Source organism: Petaurus breviceps, unplaced genomic scaffold (assembly GCF_028583685.1).
Source record: "Petaurus breviceps papuanus isolate PSGF00001 unplaced genomic scaffold, PetGlider_PUasm1.0 90760, whole genome shotgun sequence".
Taxonomy (NCBI): Eukaryota; Metazoa; Chordata; class Mammalia; order Diprotodontia; family Petauridae; genus Petaurus; species Petaurus breviceps.
Genome location: NW_027187338.1, coordinates 7,759,437 through 7,769,506, shown reverse-complemented (window position 1 = coordinate 7,769,506; position 10,070 = coordinate 7,759,437). Strand labels below are relative to the sequence as shown.

At 38.1% G+C, this 10,070-nt stretch overlaps 1 protein-coding gene across 11 annotated transcripts in view; it reads left to right on the top strand.

The window, feature by feature from the left end:
* TRIT1 (tRNA isopentenyltransferase 1) overlaps nucleotides 1-10,070 on the top strand; it is a 92,839-nt gene that overhangs the window by 34,629 nt on the left and 48,140 nt on the right. Inside the window, exon 1 of one of the 11 annotated variants that reach the window (XM_069068027.1) lies at nucleotides 642-782. The exons of 9 other annotated variants lie outside the window; for them this stretch is intronic. The gene's annotated coding sequence lies outside the window, so the exon portion shown is untranslated. Of the gene's footprint in view, nucleotides 1-641; nucleotides 783-10,070 lie in introns of those variants that run through there. One more of the 11 variants, XM_069068025.1, reaches the window with a different exon arrangement.

Sequence of the window (10,070 nt, the reverse complement as noted above, 5' to 3'; positions counted from 1 at the left end):
AATACTGTCCACTGGTGAGGGACAGTACTGTTGTTGCAGGGGTCTGGGAGCCTTTCTGTTGGTTCAGAAGCCCTGAAGAAGGATTTTCTTGTTGTATGTTTACAGAAATCCTGGGAGAGGGCTTTGCTAATGTGTTCAGGGGTTCTAGGGCTGTTCTACAGACAGAGGATAAATTCATGAAGGGACTGGCAATGTATCTTATGGCCTTGCTAAGCCTTGTCTCTCCAGGAACTAAGATTGCTGAGAACTTGCCTCGTGTCAAGATGAAGAAAAGACCTCCATTTGGGTATTAAGTGCTGTGTTTAAACTTGATGTAACTCTGGGGTAGATTCAATTGTGATCCAGGGGTGGGGAACTTTTGACCTTTTTGTGTTCTATGGTTGAGCAAATGAATGTATTTTACTTATGTTTGGAAACTAATCTCCATTTGAGAAGAGGGGCTTTGTGGTGGACTTAATTAAGGTATAGCCTAGGGGTGGAGAAGTATTTGGAACACAGACTTTGTAATTGATTGAATGATTGGAAAGTCCTGGGGTGGGGTAGGCCTTGGAGATTATTTAATCACACTTAGTAAATGCTGTATTTTGAATGATGTCATGTTTTGATCTTCTCTGTTCTGGGTTTGTTACTGAATAAAATAGAGAGCACCTATGCTGGTATTTTGAACCTGGGAAGTTGCCTTTCCTTGGCATTACATTACAGATGCTAACACTATTATGAGGATAAACAGATCCTGCTTTCCCTGGAGTGAGGAGCCTAACACTTAGGGAAGAATACATGGAGTGAGTATTTCACAACCCAGGATCTAACACTTCTTCTAAAAACTGTGAGCTCATATCCTTTGACCATTTATCAACTGGACAATGATTCATATTCTAAGATTTGACCCAGCTCTCTCTATATTTGAGAAATAAGGCTTAATCAGACAAACATAATTTTTTCTCTAGTTTTCTGCTTTCCTCCTAATTTTGGCTGGATTGGTTTTGTTTGTGCAAAAATCTTTTAATTTAATGTAATAAATTATCCATTTTACTTCCTGTGACCCTCTCTGTCTCTTGTTTGGTCATAAATTCTTCCTTTATCCATAGATCTGACAGGTAAACTATTCTATGTTCCCCCTAATTTGCTTATGGTATCACCCTTTATTTCTAAATCATATGCCCACTTTGACCCTATCTTATTTTATACCTAGTTTCTGCCATGCTGGTTTTTTTTTTTTAATTTTCCCAGCAGTTTTTGTTAAATAGTGGATTTTTGTCCCAAAAGCATAACTCTAGGTTTAATCAAACACTAGATTACTGTATAATGTGTATCTAATCTATTTCACTGGTCCATCACTATTTCTTAGCCAGTACCAAATTGTTTTGATGATTACCTCCTTGTACTATATATCTAGGCTACCTTCCTTCATATTTTTTTTATTGATTCCCTTCATATTCTTGACTTTCTGTTCTTCCAGATGAATTTTGCTTTTATTTTTTTCTAGCTCTATAAAATAATATTTTGGTAGTTTGGTTGGTATGGCACTAAGTAGACTGATTTAGGTAGAATTGTCATTTTTATCATATTGGTTTGGCCTTCCTATGAGAAATTAATATTTTCCTAGTTGTTTAGATATGATTTTATTTGAAATATGTGTTGTAATTGTGTTCATATAGTTCGAGGTGACTCCCAAGTATTTTCTATTGTCTACAGTTATTTTAAATGGAATTTCCCCATTTCTTACTGCTGGACTCTGTTGGTAATATATAAAAATGCTGTGTGTGTGTGGGGAGGGGACTTATTTTATATCCTGCAACTTTGTGAAAGTTGTTAATTATTTCAAATGTTTTTTGAGTTGATTCTCTAAGATTCTCTAAGTATTACCATTGTATCATTTGTAAAGAGTGATAGTTTTGAGGGGTAGCCAGGTAGCACAGCGAGTAAGAGCACCGGCTCCAGTGTCGGGATGACCTGGAGATCGAATCTTGGGCTCAGACACTTAGCACCACACCCAGAAATAACTGGCTGTGTAACCTTGAGCAAGTTACTTAACCCAGATTGCTTTAAAAATAAAAAGAGTGATAGTTTTGTTTCTTTATTGCTTAGTCTAATTCCTTCAATTTCTTTTTCTTATTTTTATAGCTAGCATTTCTAATACAGTATTGAGTAATAGTAGTGGAAATGGTTTTCCTTGTTTTCACCCTGATCTTATTGGACAGGCTCTAGCTTATCCCTATTACAGATAATGCTTGCTAATGGTTTTAGATAGATAACTACTTATAATTTTAAGGAAAGCCCTATTTACTCCTATACTCAATAGCGTTTTTAATAGGAGTGAGTCCTACATTTTGTCAGAAGCTTTTTCTGCATTTGTTGAGGTAATCATATGGTTTCTGTTGTTTTTGTCATTGATATGGTCAGTTATACTAATAGTTTTCCTAATATTGAACCAGCCCTTCATTCCTGGTATAAATCTCACATGGTTGTAGTGTATGATCCTGGTGATATATTGATGTAATCTCCTTGCTTGTATTTTATTTAAAATGTTTGCATCAGTATTCATTAGGGCAATTGGTCTGTAGTTTTCTTTGTGTTTTGGTTCTTCCATGTGACACCATATATGTGTCATAAAAAGAATTTGGTGAGACTCCTTTTTTGCTCATTTTTCAAAATAATTTATGTAGTATTATTATTAATTGTTTAAGTGTTTGTTAGAATTCAACTCATGAATGTATATGGCCCTGGAAATTTTTTCTTAGGGAGTTCATTAGTGGTTTATTCAATTTCTTTTCCAAGATAGGGTTATTTAATATATTTCCTCTGTTAATCTGGGCAATTTTTATTTTTGTCAATATTCATCTATTTTGCTGAGATTATCAGATTTATTGGAGTATAATGGAACAAAATAGTTTCTCATCATTGCTTTAATTTCCTCTTCATTGGTGGTGAATTCACCACTTTCATTTTTGATACTGATAACGTCTTCCTTACTTTTGGAAATTAAATTAGTCAATGGTTTATTTATTTTATTGTTTGGTGTTGTTTTCTTCATAAAACCAGCTCTTAGTTTTATTAGTTCAGTGGTGTTTTGTTTTCTTTTAACTTTCAACTTTATTAATCTTTTTTTTTTTCTTTTTGGAGGACAGGGCAGTTGGGGTTAAGTGACTTGCCCAAGGTCACACAGCTAGTAAGTATTAAGTGTCTGAGGTCAGATTTGAACTCAGGTCCTCCTGACTCCAGGGCCAGTGCCCTATTCATTGTGCCACCTACCTTCCCCAAACTTTATTAATCTTGCCTTTGATTTTTCAGGATTTGCAATTTGGTGTTCAATTGGACTTTTAAAATTTTTTCTTTTCCTAGTTTTTAAAATTATATACCTAATTTATTGATCTGTTCTTTCTCTATTTTATTGATGTTTGTTAGTAGAGATAAATTTTCCCCTAAGTACTGTTTTGGCTGCATCCCATAAATTTTGGAATGTTGTTTCATTGTTGTCATTCTCTTTAATGAAATTGTTTATGTTTTAAAATGATTTGTTCTTTGACACACTTATTCTTTAGGATTAGATTATCTAGTTTCCAATTAATTTTTAATAGGTCTTTCCACTGCCCTTTATTGAATGTAATTTTTATTGCATTATGCTCTAAAAAGGGTGAATTAAATGTTTTTTATTTTCTGCATTTGGTTTTGAGGTTTTTATGCCCTAATATTGGCCAGTTTTTGTGTAGGCACTATGTACTGCTGAGAAAATAAGTATATTTCTTTATACTTATTTTTCTCCAGAGATTTGTCATTATCTAACTTCTATAAAATTCTATCCATCTCCTTAACTTTCTTGTTTATTTTGTGGTTAGATTTATCTAGTTCTGAGAGGGGAACGTTGAGGTTCCCCACTAATATAGTTTTCCTATTTCCTCCTGTAACTCACTAAACTTCTTTAAAAATTTAGATGCTATACCATTTGGTGCTTTTTTGTTTAGTATTGATAATACTTAATTGTCTATGCCTTTTAGCAAGGTATATTTTCCTTCCTTTTTCTTTCAATTAGATCTATTTTTGCTTTTGCTTTGTCTGACATCACCATGATTGTTGCCCCTGCCCTTTTTTTGTTTCAACTGAAGCATAGTAGATTCTGCTCCAGCCTTTTACCTTACTTTGTGTGTGTGTGTGTGTCTGCTTCAGATGTGTTTCTTGTAAATGGTTTATTAAAGGACTCTGATTTTTAATCCATTCTACTCTCTGCTTCAGTTTTATGGGAGAGTTCATCCCATTCACATTCTCAGTTAGGATAACTAAATATTTCTCTCCATCCTATTTTTCTCCTGTTTATCCTTCTCTATCTCTATCTTTGTCCCTCCCCCCATATAATTTACCCCATTGTCTTTTCTTTCTCCTAGTACAATCCTAAATTTTTGGGGGTGCATCATCTTATCATAGTCGGATCATACCTGTCTGCGTATACTCCCTTCTAGTTGTCCTAATAGTGATAAAGTTCTTAAGAATTACAAGTATCATTTTCTTAATGAAATGGTAATGGAAATTTGAAGATCTTCCCTGACTTGAAAATATACTCTGCCCCCTGAATGTGGTCAGGTGGAACCTGTGGTTGGAGGAGTTTGCTGAAGGGTGGGAGCAGAGCCCAACAGGAGAAGCTTAGGGGAGGTGTTTTTTTTTTTTTTTCAGGAAGTCTCACAACTTGTTACTTTGTAATTAGGCAGTGAGTCATGGGGATTGTGATGTTCTCTGACCCTGGAGAAGGGTAACTTTGTGCTGTTCAAAATATTTGTTAATTGAGTTGGGTAGTAGATACATGTCTTGCTAGTGACATGATGCTTAGGGGAATAGCTCATAATAGATTGGATCACAGAAACAGATTCAAAAAGATCTTGGTAGACAAGAACAAGCAAGCAACTGCATCAGATAAGAAGAAATTATTGGACAAAATGTAAATTTCTATTAAGTTCCAAAAGACTAGCTTTATGAATACAACATGGGCCTGACTAGATGTAACTAGGAAAATAGATCCTTTTGAGAAGTCTGAGGGCTTTTGTGGGCTGTGAATTTAGAGTACACATTGACTGTTTGATTTGGTGAACAAAAAGGTAATGCTCCCCTGTGCTATGTTTTTTGTTGTTGTTGTTGTTTTTTTAAAGCAATCGGGGTTAAGTAACTTGCTCAAGGTTACAAGGCCAGTTATTTCTGGGTGTGGTGCTGAGTATCTGAGCCTGGATTTGATTCAGGTCATCCCGACACTGGAGCCTGTGCTTTTACTTGCTGAGCCACGTGGCCGCCCCTAAGCAATTGGGGTTAAGTAACTTGCTCAAGGTTACCCGGCCAGGTGTTTCTGGGTGGGTGCTAAGTGTCTGAGCCCGGGATTCGATCTCCAGGTCGTCCTGACACTAGAGCCGGAGCTCTTACTCGCTGTGCTACCTGGCCGCCCCACCCCTGTGCTATGTTAAAAGAGGTAGAGTGTCCTAACTGAGGAAAGCAATAGCCTTAGTTGGGCCCTGTTTGAAGTACTGTATGCTTATGGAACAACAGATAGGCTGGAGTATGGAAAAGGATGAACATGATGAAAGGAACACTGAAGAACATGATTCCTTCCATATGTGTAATCACTTGAATGAAGTAGTGATATTTACATTGCAGAAAGGAAGACTTGGGGAAGCGCATACTTGTCTTCAGGTATTTGAAGGCTAATATGGAAGAGGAATTGGACTTTTTCTGGCTCCAGGGAGGAATACTGGGGAACAAAGAAAAGAAGTTCCCAGAGCTATATGTAGGTTGGATGCAGGGATATACTTACTAAGAGTGGTTCAAAAATAGATTTATCCACTTTGGGAGGCAGTGGATCTTCCTCCTTCATTGGGGATCGCCAAACAAGAGGTTGGATGATGGCTTTTTGAGAATATTGTAGAATTGACATATGTGATGGATTAGATTATCTGTAAGGAAGCCTTCTTAGAAAAAATAGTACCTGATCTAATCCTTAAAAGAACGGAAGTATTTTGAAAGGAGTGGCCACTGAGGTCCATTCCAACTCTGAAGTGTGATTCTGACCAAAGACTGCTTCTGGGGCAGCCTGTGATACTGCAGGAGGTGGGAAAGTGAACAGTAGTTCACTACCCAAACCATTTCTAGAACATGGGAGTCATGGAGAGGGAAAGTAATGTGAAATGAGCCTGTTAAGGTAGGGTGGACATAACTTGCTTTAGGAAACTCTTTGTTCTGGTAGAACTGAGTGTTCTACCAAGCATTAAAATAGCAAAGTTGCTTTTGTTGTTTATTGTGCCAGCATACAGATCTAGGACTAGTTCTGATATTTACTCCATTTGTTGGTTTCTACATATTCAGAGATTTATTTTTTTGTGTTCTTTGGATCAAGGCAGTGGTTCTCTATGCTCAGCTGTGGTCAGTGCAGAAAATTCCATCCATAAGTGCTTAGTATTTATATATGTGTAATATGTGGTTTTTTTTTTCTCCTTGGAATAGGTGAAGAAAACTAGAAAATTTTATTATAAAACTTAACAGATTTGACCATAACCTCTTAGTTCAACTCATGTTGACCAACTCTGCTTCCTTAGTGGAGTCTCATTCTGTCTGAATGAGGCTGAATGACAAAGAAAAAAGAGCTTTGCCTGTGGGAGTCAGAACCTGGGTTCAGATCTCACTGGTACTCCCTGGACTACCCATTGGGCCATGGACAAGGCATTTAACTTGAAGACTCACTTTTGCATAGCTGTAAAACAGGAAGAATTGAACTAGATTAATTTGAGGATTAGTCCTTTCCAAGTCTAAAATCCTGTGAATATAATTTGAAATCCTTTAATCTGTTGTCTTTCTATTTCTCCCTCTGTTTTATAACTCCAAAACTCTCTTCTTTGTTCTCACTGAGATTTATAATCCCTTATCCCCTCATTTCTTTCCCAGGCCATCACCTCTGCACTGGTTACACTCTTTTCTCTTGCCTGGTGAACCATTTCACCTCTATACTGTTCATTTTTTTCCTGTCCCTTACCCTTTATCTTACCAGAGATCTTGTTCTTCCAAACCCCAACCTTGGATTATTCACACAATCTGTTTCTTTCCCTCCTGTTCCTCAGCTGCTGAACAAAGAAGAAAATCGTGAAACTACCGAGTCCATTACAAGTTTATGTTACATAACCTCAACTGGGCCCTCACTGCTGCAAGGCCATCTTTTTACACCTTTCTAGTGGATTCACTATCCCATTCACCACAGTAGCATTTCCAGGCCTTTTCATCCCTCCTCAAACTTTTCATGGTCCTCCTGTCCTCTCAGTTGAGAGAGTTTGCCTCACACTTTTTTGAAACAATTGAAAAATTAAGGCCCTTCTTAAAGAGCGAATCTTTCTCAGAGAGTACGCTCTTCTCCCCTCTTCCTTTTTCACATCACTTAGATGCCTTCTGATACTATCTCCTCTCTCATCTGTTTCACATAAAGAAGAGCCCTTTCTCCTTGCTAAGGCTAACCCTTCTGGGACAATTGATCCTATTCTATCCCATTTTCTCCAGAAGATTGACTCCTCGTTCATCTGTCAACTGGCTACTTTCCTGCTGCCTGCAAACATATCTGCATCTTCCCCATTAAAAAAAAGCCTCACTTGATCTGACCACCCCTGCTAGCTGTCATTCCTCATCTTTCTTCTTTTGTGGCTAAACTACTTGAGAAGGCTGTCTGCAATACCTGCCTCTGCAGGAAATACCTTTCACTTCTCTAAAAAACTCTTTCCAATTGAAGGACCTTATCCTTCCATTGAAACTTCTTTCTTCAAAGTTACCAGTGATCCAATTGCTAAATCCAACAACATTTTCTCAACTCTCATCCTTCTTGACCTCTCTGCAGTCTTTGATATGTTTATCATTTTCTTCTTGATACTCTTTTCTAAGTTTTTGTGACACTGTTCTTTCCTGATTGTCTCCTTCTCATCTGACTGATCCTTCTGTCTCTTTTGCTGGATCTTTACCTGGGTTATGCCCATTAACTGTAGGTGTCCCTCCTGGCACAGGGTTCTGCCCTGTGCCCTCTTCTCTTTTTCCTTTTGTATCATTTCACTTAATATTCTCATCACTTCCCATGTATTCAGTTATCATCTTTATGTGGAGGATTCTCTGATCTAGTTGTCTAGCCCTACTCTTCCTCTGACCTCTAGTCTCTCATCCCCAATTAACTTTTAAGCATTTGAATTATATGGCCTGTAGATATCTTAAACTCAACATGTCTGAGGCTGTACTTATCACCTCCTTCTCCTCTTCCTAACTTTCCTCTTACTACCGTGTTTCCCCGATAATAAGACACTGTCTTATTAATTTTTTTGGACAGAAAAACACCAGAGGGCTTATTTTCAGGGGAGGGCTTCTTTTAATGAACATTGGCAGCAATTTTAATAAACAGGTAAATGTGAACAAAAAAATGTACCTTTATTCAATAAGCAAATCACTGGGGAAGAACAGGATGATGCGCTCACTGCTGCAGCTCTGATTGGATGCAGCTCGGAGTACGGCGTGCGTTTGGGGGGGGGACGGTGCATACAGAGCATACTGTACTGTAGCGTGTAGCGCAGGGGATCACCTTCACTACAGTAGCAATCTCAATAGGGCTTATTTTCGGGGGAGGGCTTATTTTAGAGGAATCTTACACAGTAAGGGGAGGGCTTATTTTCGGGATAGGTCTTATTATCGGGGAAACACGATATATAGAGTACCACCATTCTCCCAATCACCCAGGCTTGCTACTTAAGTACCATCCCTTAGCTCCTTGTATCTGATCTTTTGCTGATTTTACCTTCCCAACACCTCTGGCATACACGCCTTTTCTTTCTTTTGACACTACCAGCACCCTGTTGCAGGCCCTTGTAGCCTTATACCTGGACTATTGCAATAGCCTGCAGGTTGGTCTCCCTGTCACAAGTTTCTCCACACTCCAGTGCATCCTCCAACTCAGCTGCCAAATTGTTCTTCCTAAAACATAAGTCTAATATTACCCTCTATTCAGTAAACTCCAGTGGTTCTCTCTTACTTACAGGATCAAATATAAAATCCTGTTTGATGGCTTTCAAAGCCCTTCATAATCTGACCCCTTCCTGCCTTTCCAGTTTTCTATCTTCTGTCCTCCATGTCCTGATGCTGACCTCTTTGCTGATTCTCACACTATTGCCATTTCCTGACTAAGCATTTTCACTGGCTGTGTCTCATGCCTGGATCACTCACCCTCTCATCATCTCCACTGCCTGACTTCCCTGGATTCCTTCAAATCTTAGTAATTGCAGAAAGGTCTTTCTTAATCTTAGGACTTTCCCTTTGAGATGATCTCCAATTTATTGTGACTATATCTTGTTTGAACATATTGTTTTCATGCCATCTTCCCCATTAGACTGTGAGTTCTTTGAGAGCAGAGACTTTTTATGCCTTCTCTATCCCCATCACTTAGCACAATACCTGGAACATAGTAGGTTCTTAATAAATGCCAACTGACTCGAAATGTATCATTGCAGGTTGGGGGGGGAGGGGTTACAATTACAAACTGCATACCAGTAGTTGCTCTGTTTTTACATTTAACTGTGGTGTAGATTTTACATTGTTCTCTAATCAGCATTTGGAGTCAGAAAACCTGGGTTGCAATTCCAGTTCTGCTACCTCGAACTTTTGTGACCTTGAACGAGTCACAAAATTGCAGCATTTCAAGTTGAAAGGGACCTCAGCTTCCATCCTGCTCAACCTATTTCTGAAATGAGTCTCTGGCGTAGCATACTGTGATAGTGGTTATATGGTCATTGCCTTCTCAAGGAGCTCCTTCCACTTTGAGACAGTCATCCTTGGGTTTTTGTTGTTTTTGTCTTTTATTGAATATTTAATGCAGCATGCTGTGTAGATAAACTACCATGAAATGTCATTATCTGAATGGCCGTACAGAGTTGCAGCCCTTCTAATGGAAAGTAAAGTATCATGTGTGGTAGAGACAGTTGAACTCATGGAGAATAGTTTTTAGGAACTTTTTCTTGACATCAAGTCTAAATCTTCTTCTTGGCACCTTTTGTTTATTGCTCCTGTTTCTGTCCTCTGAGACCAAA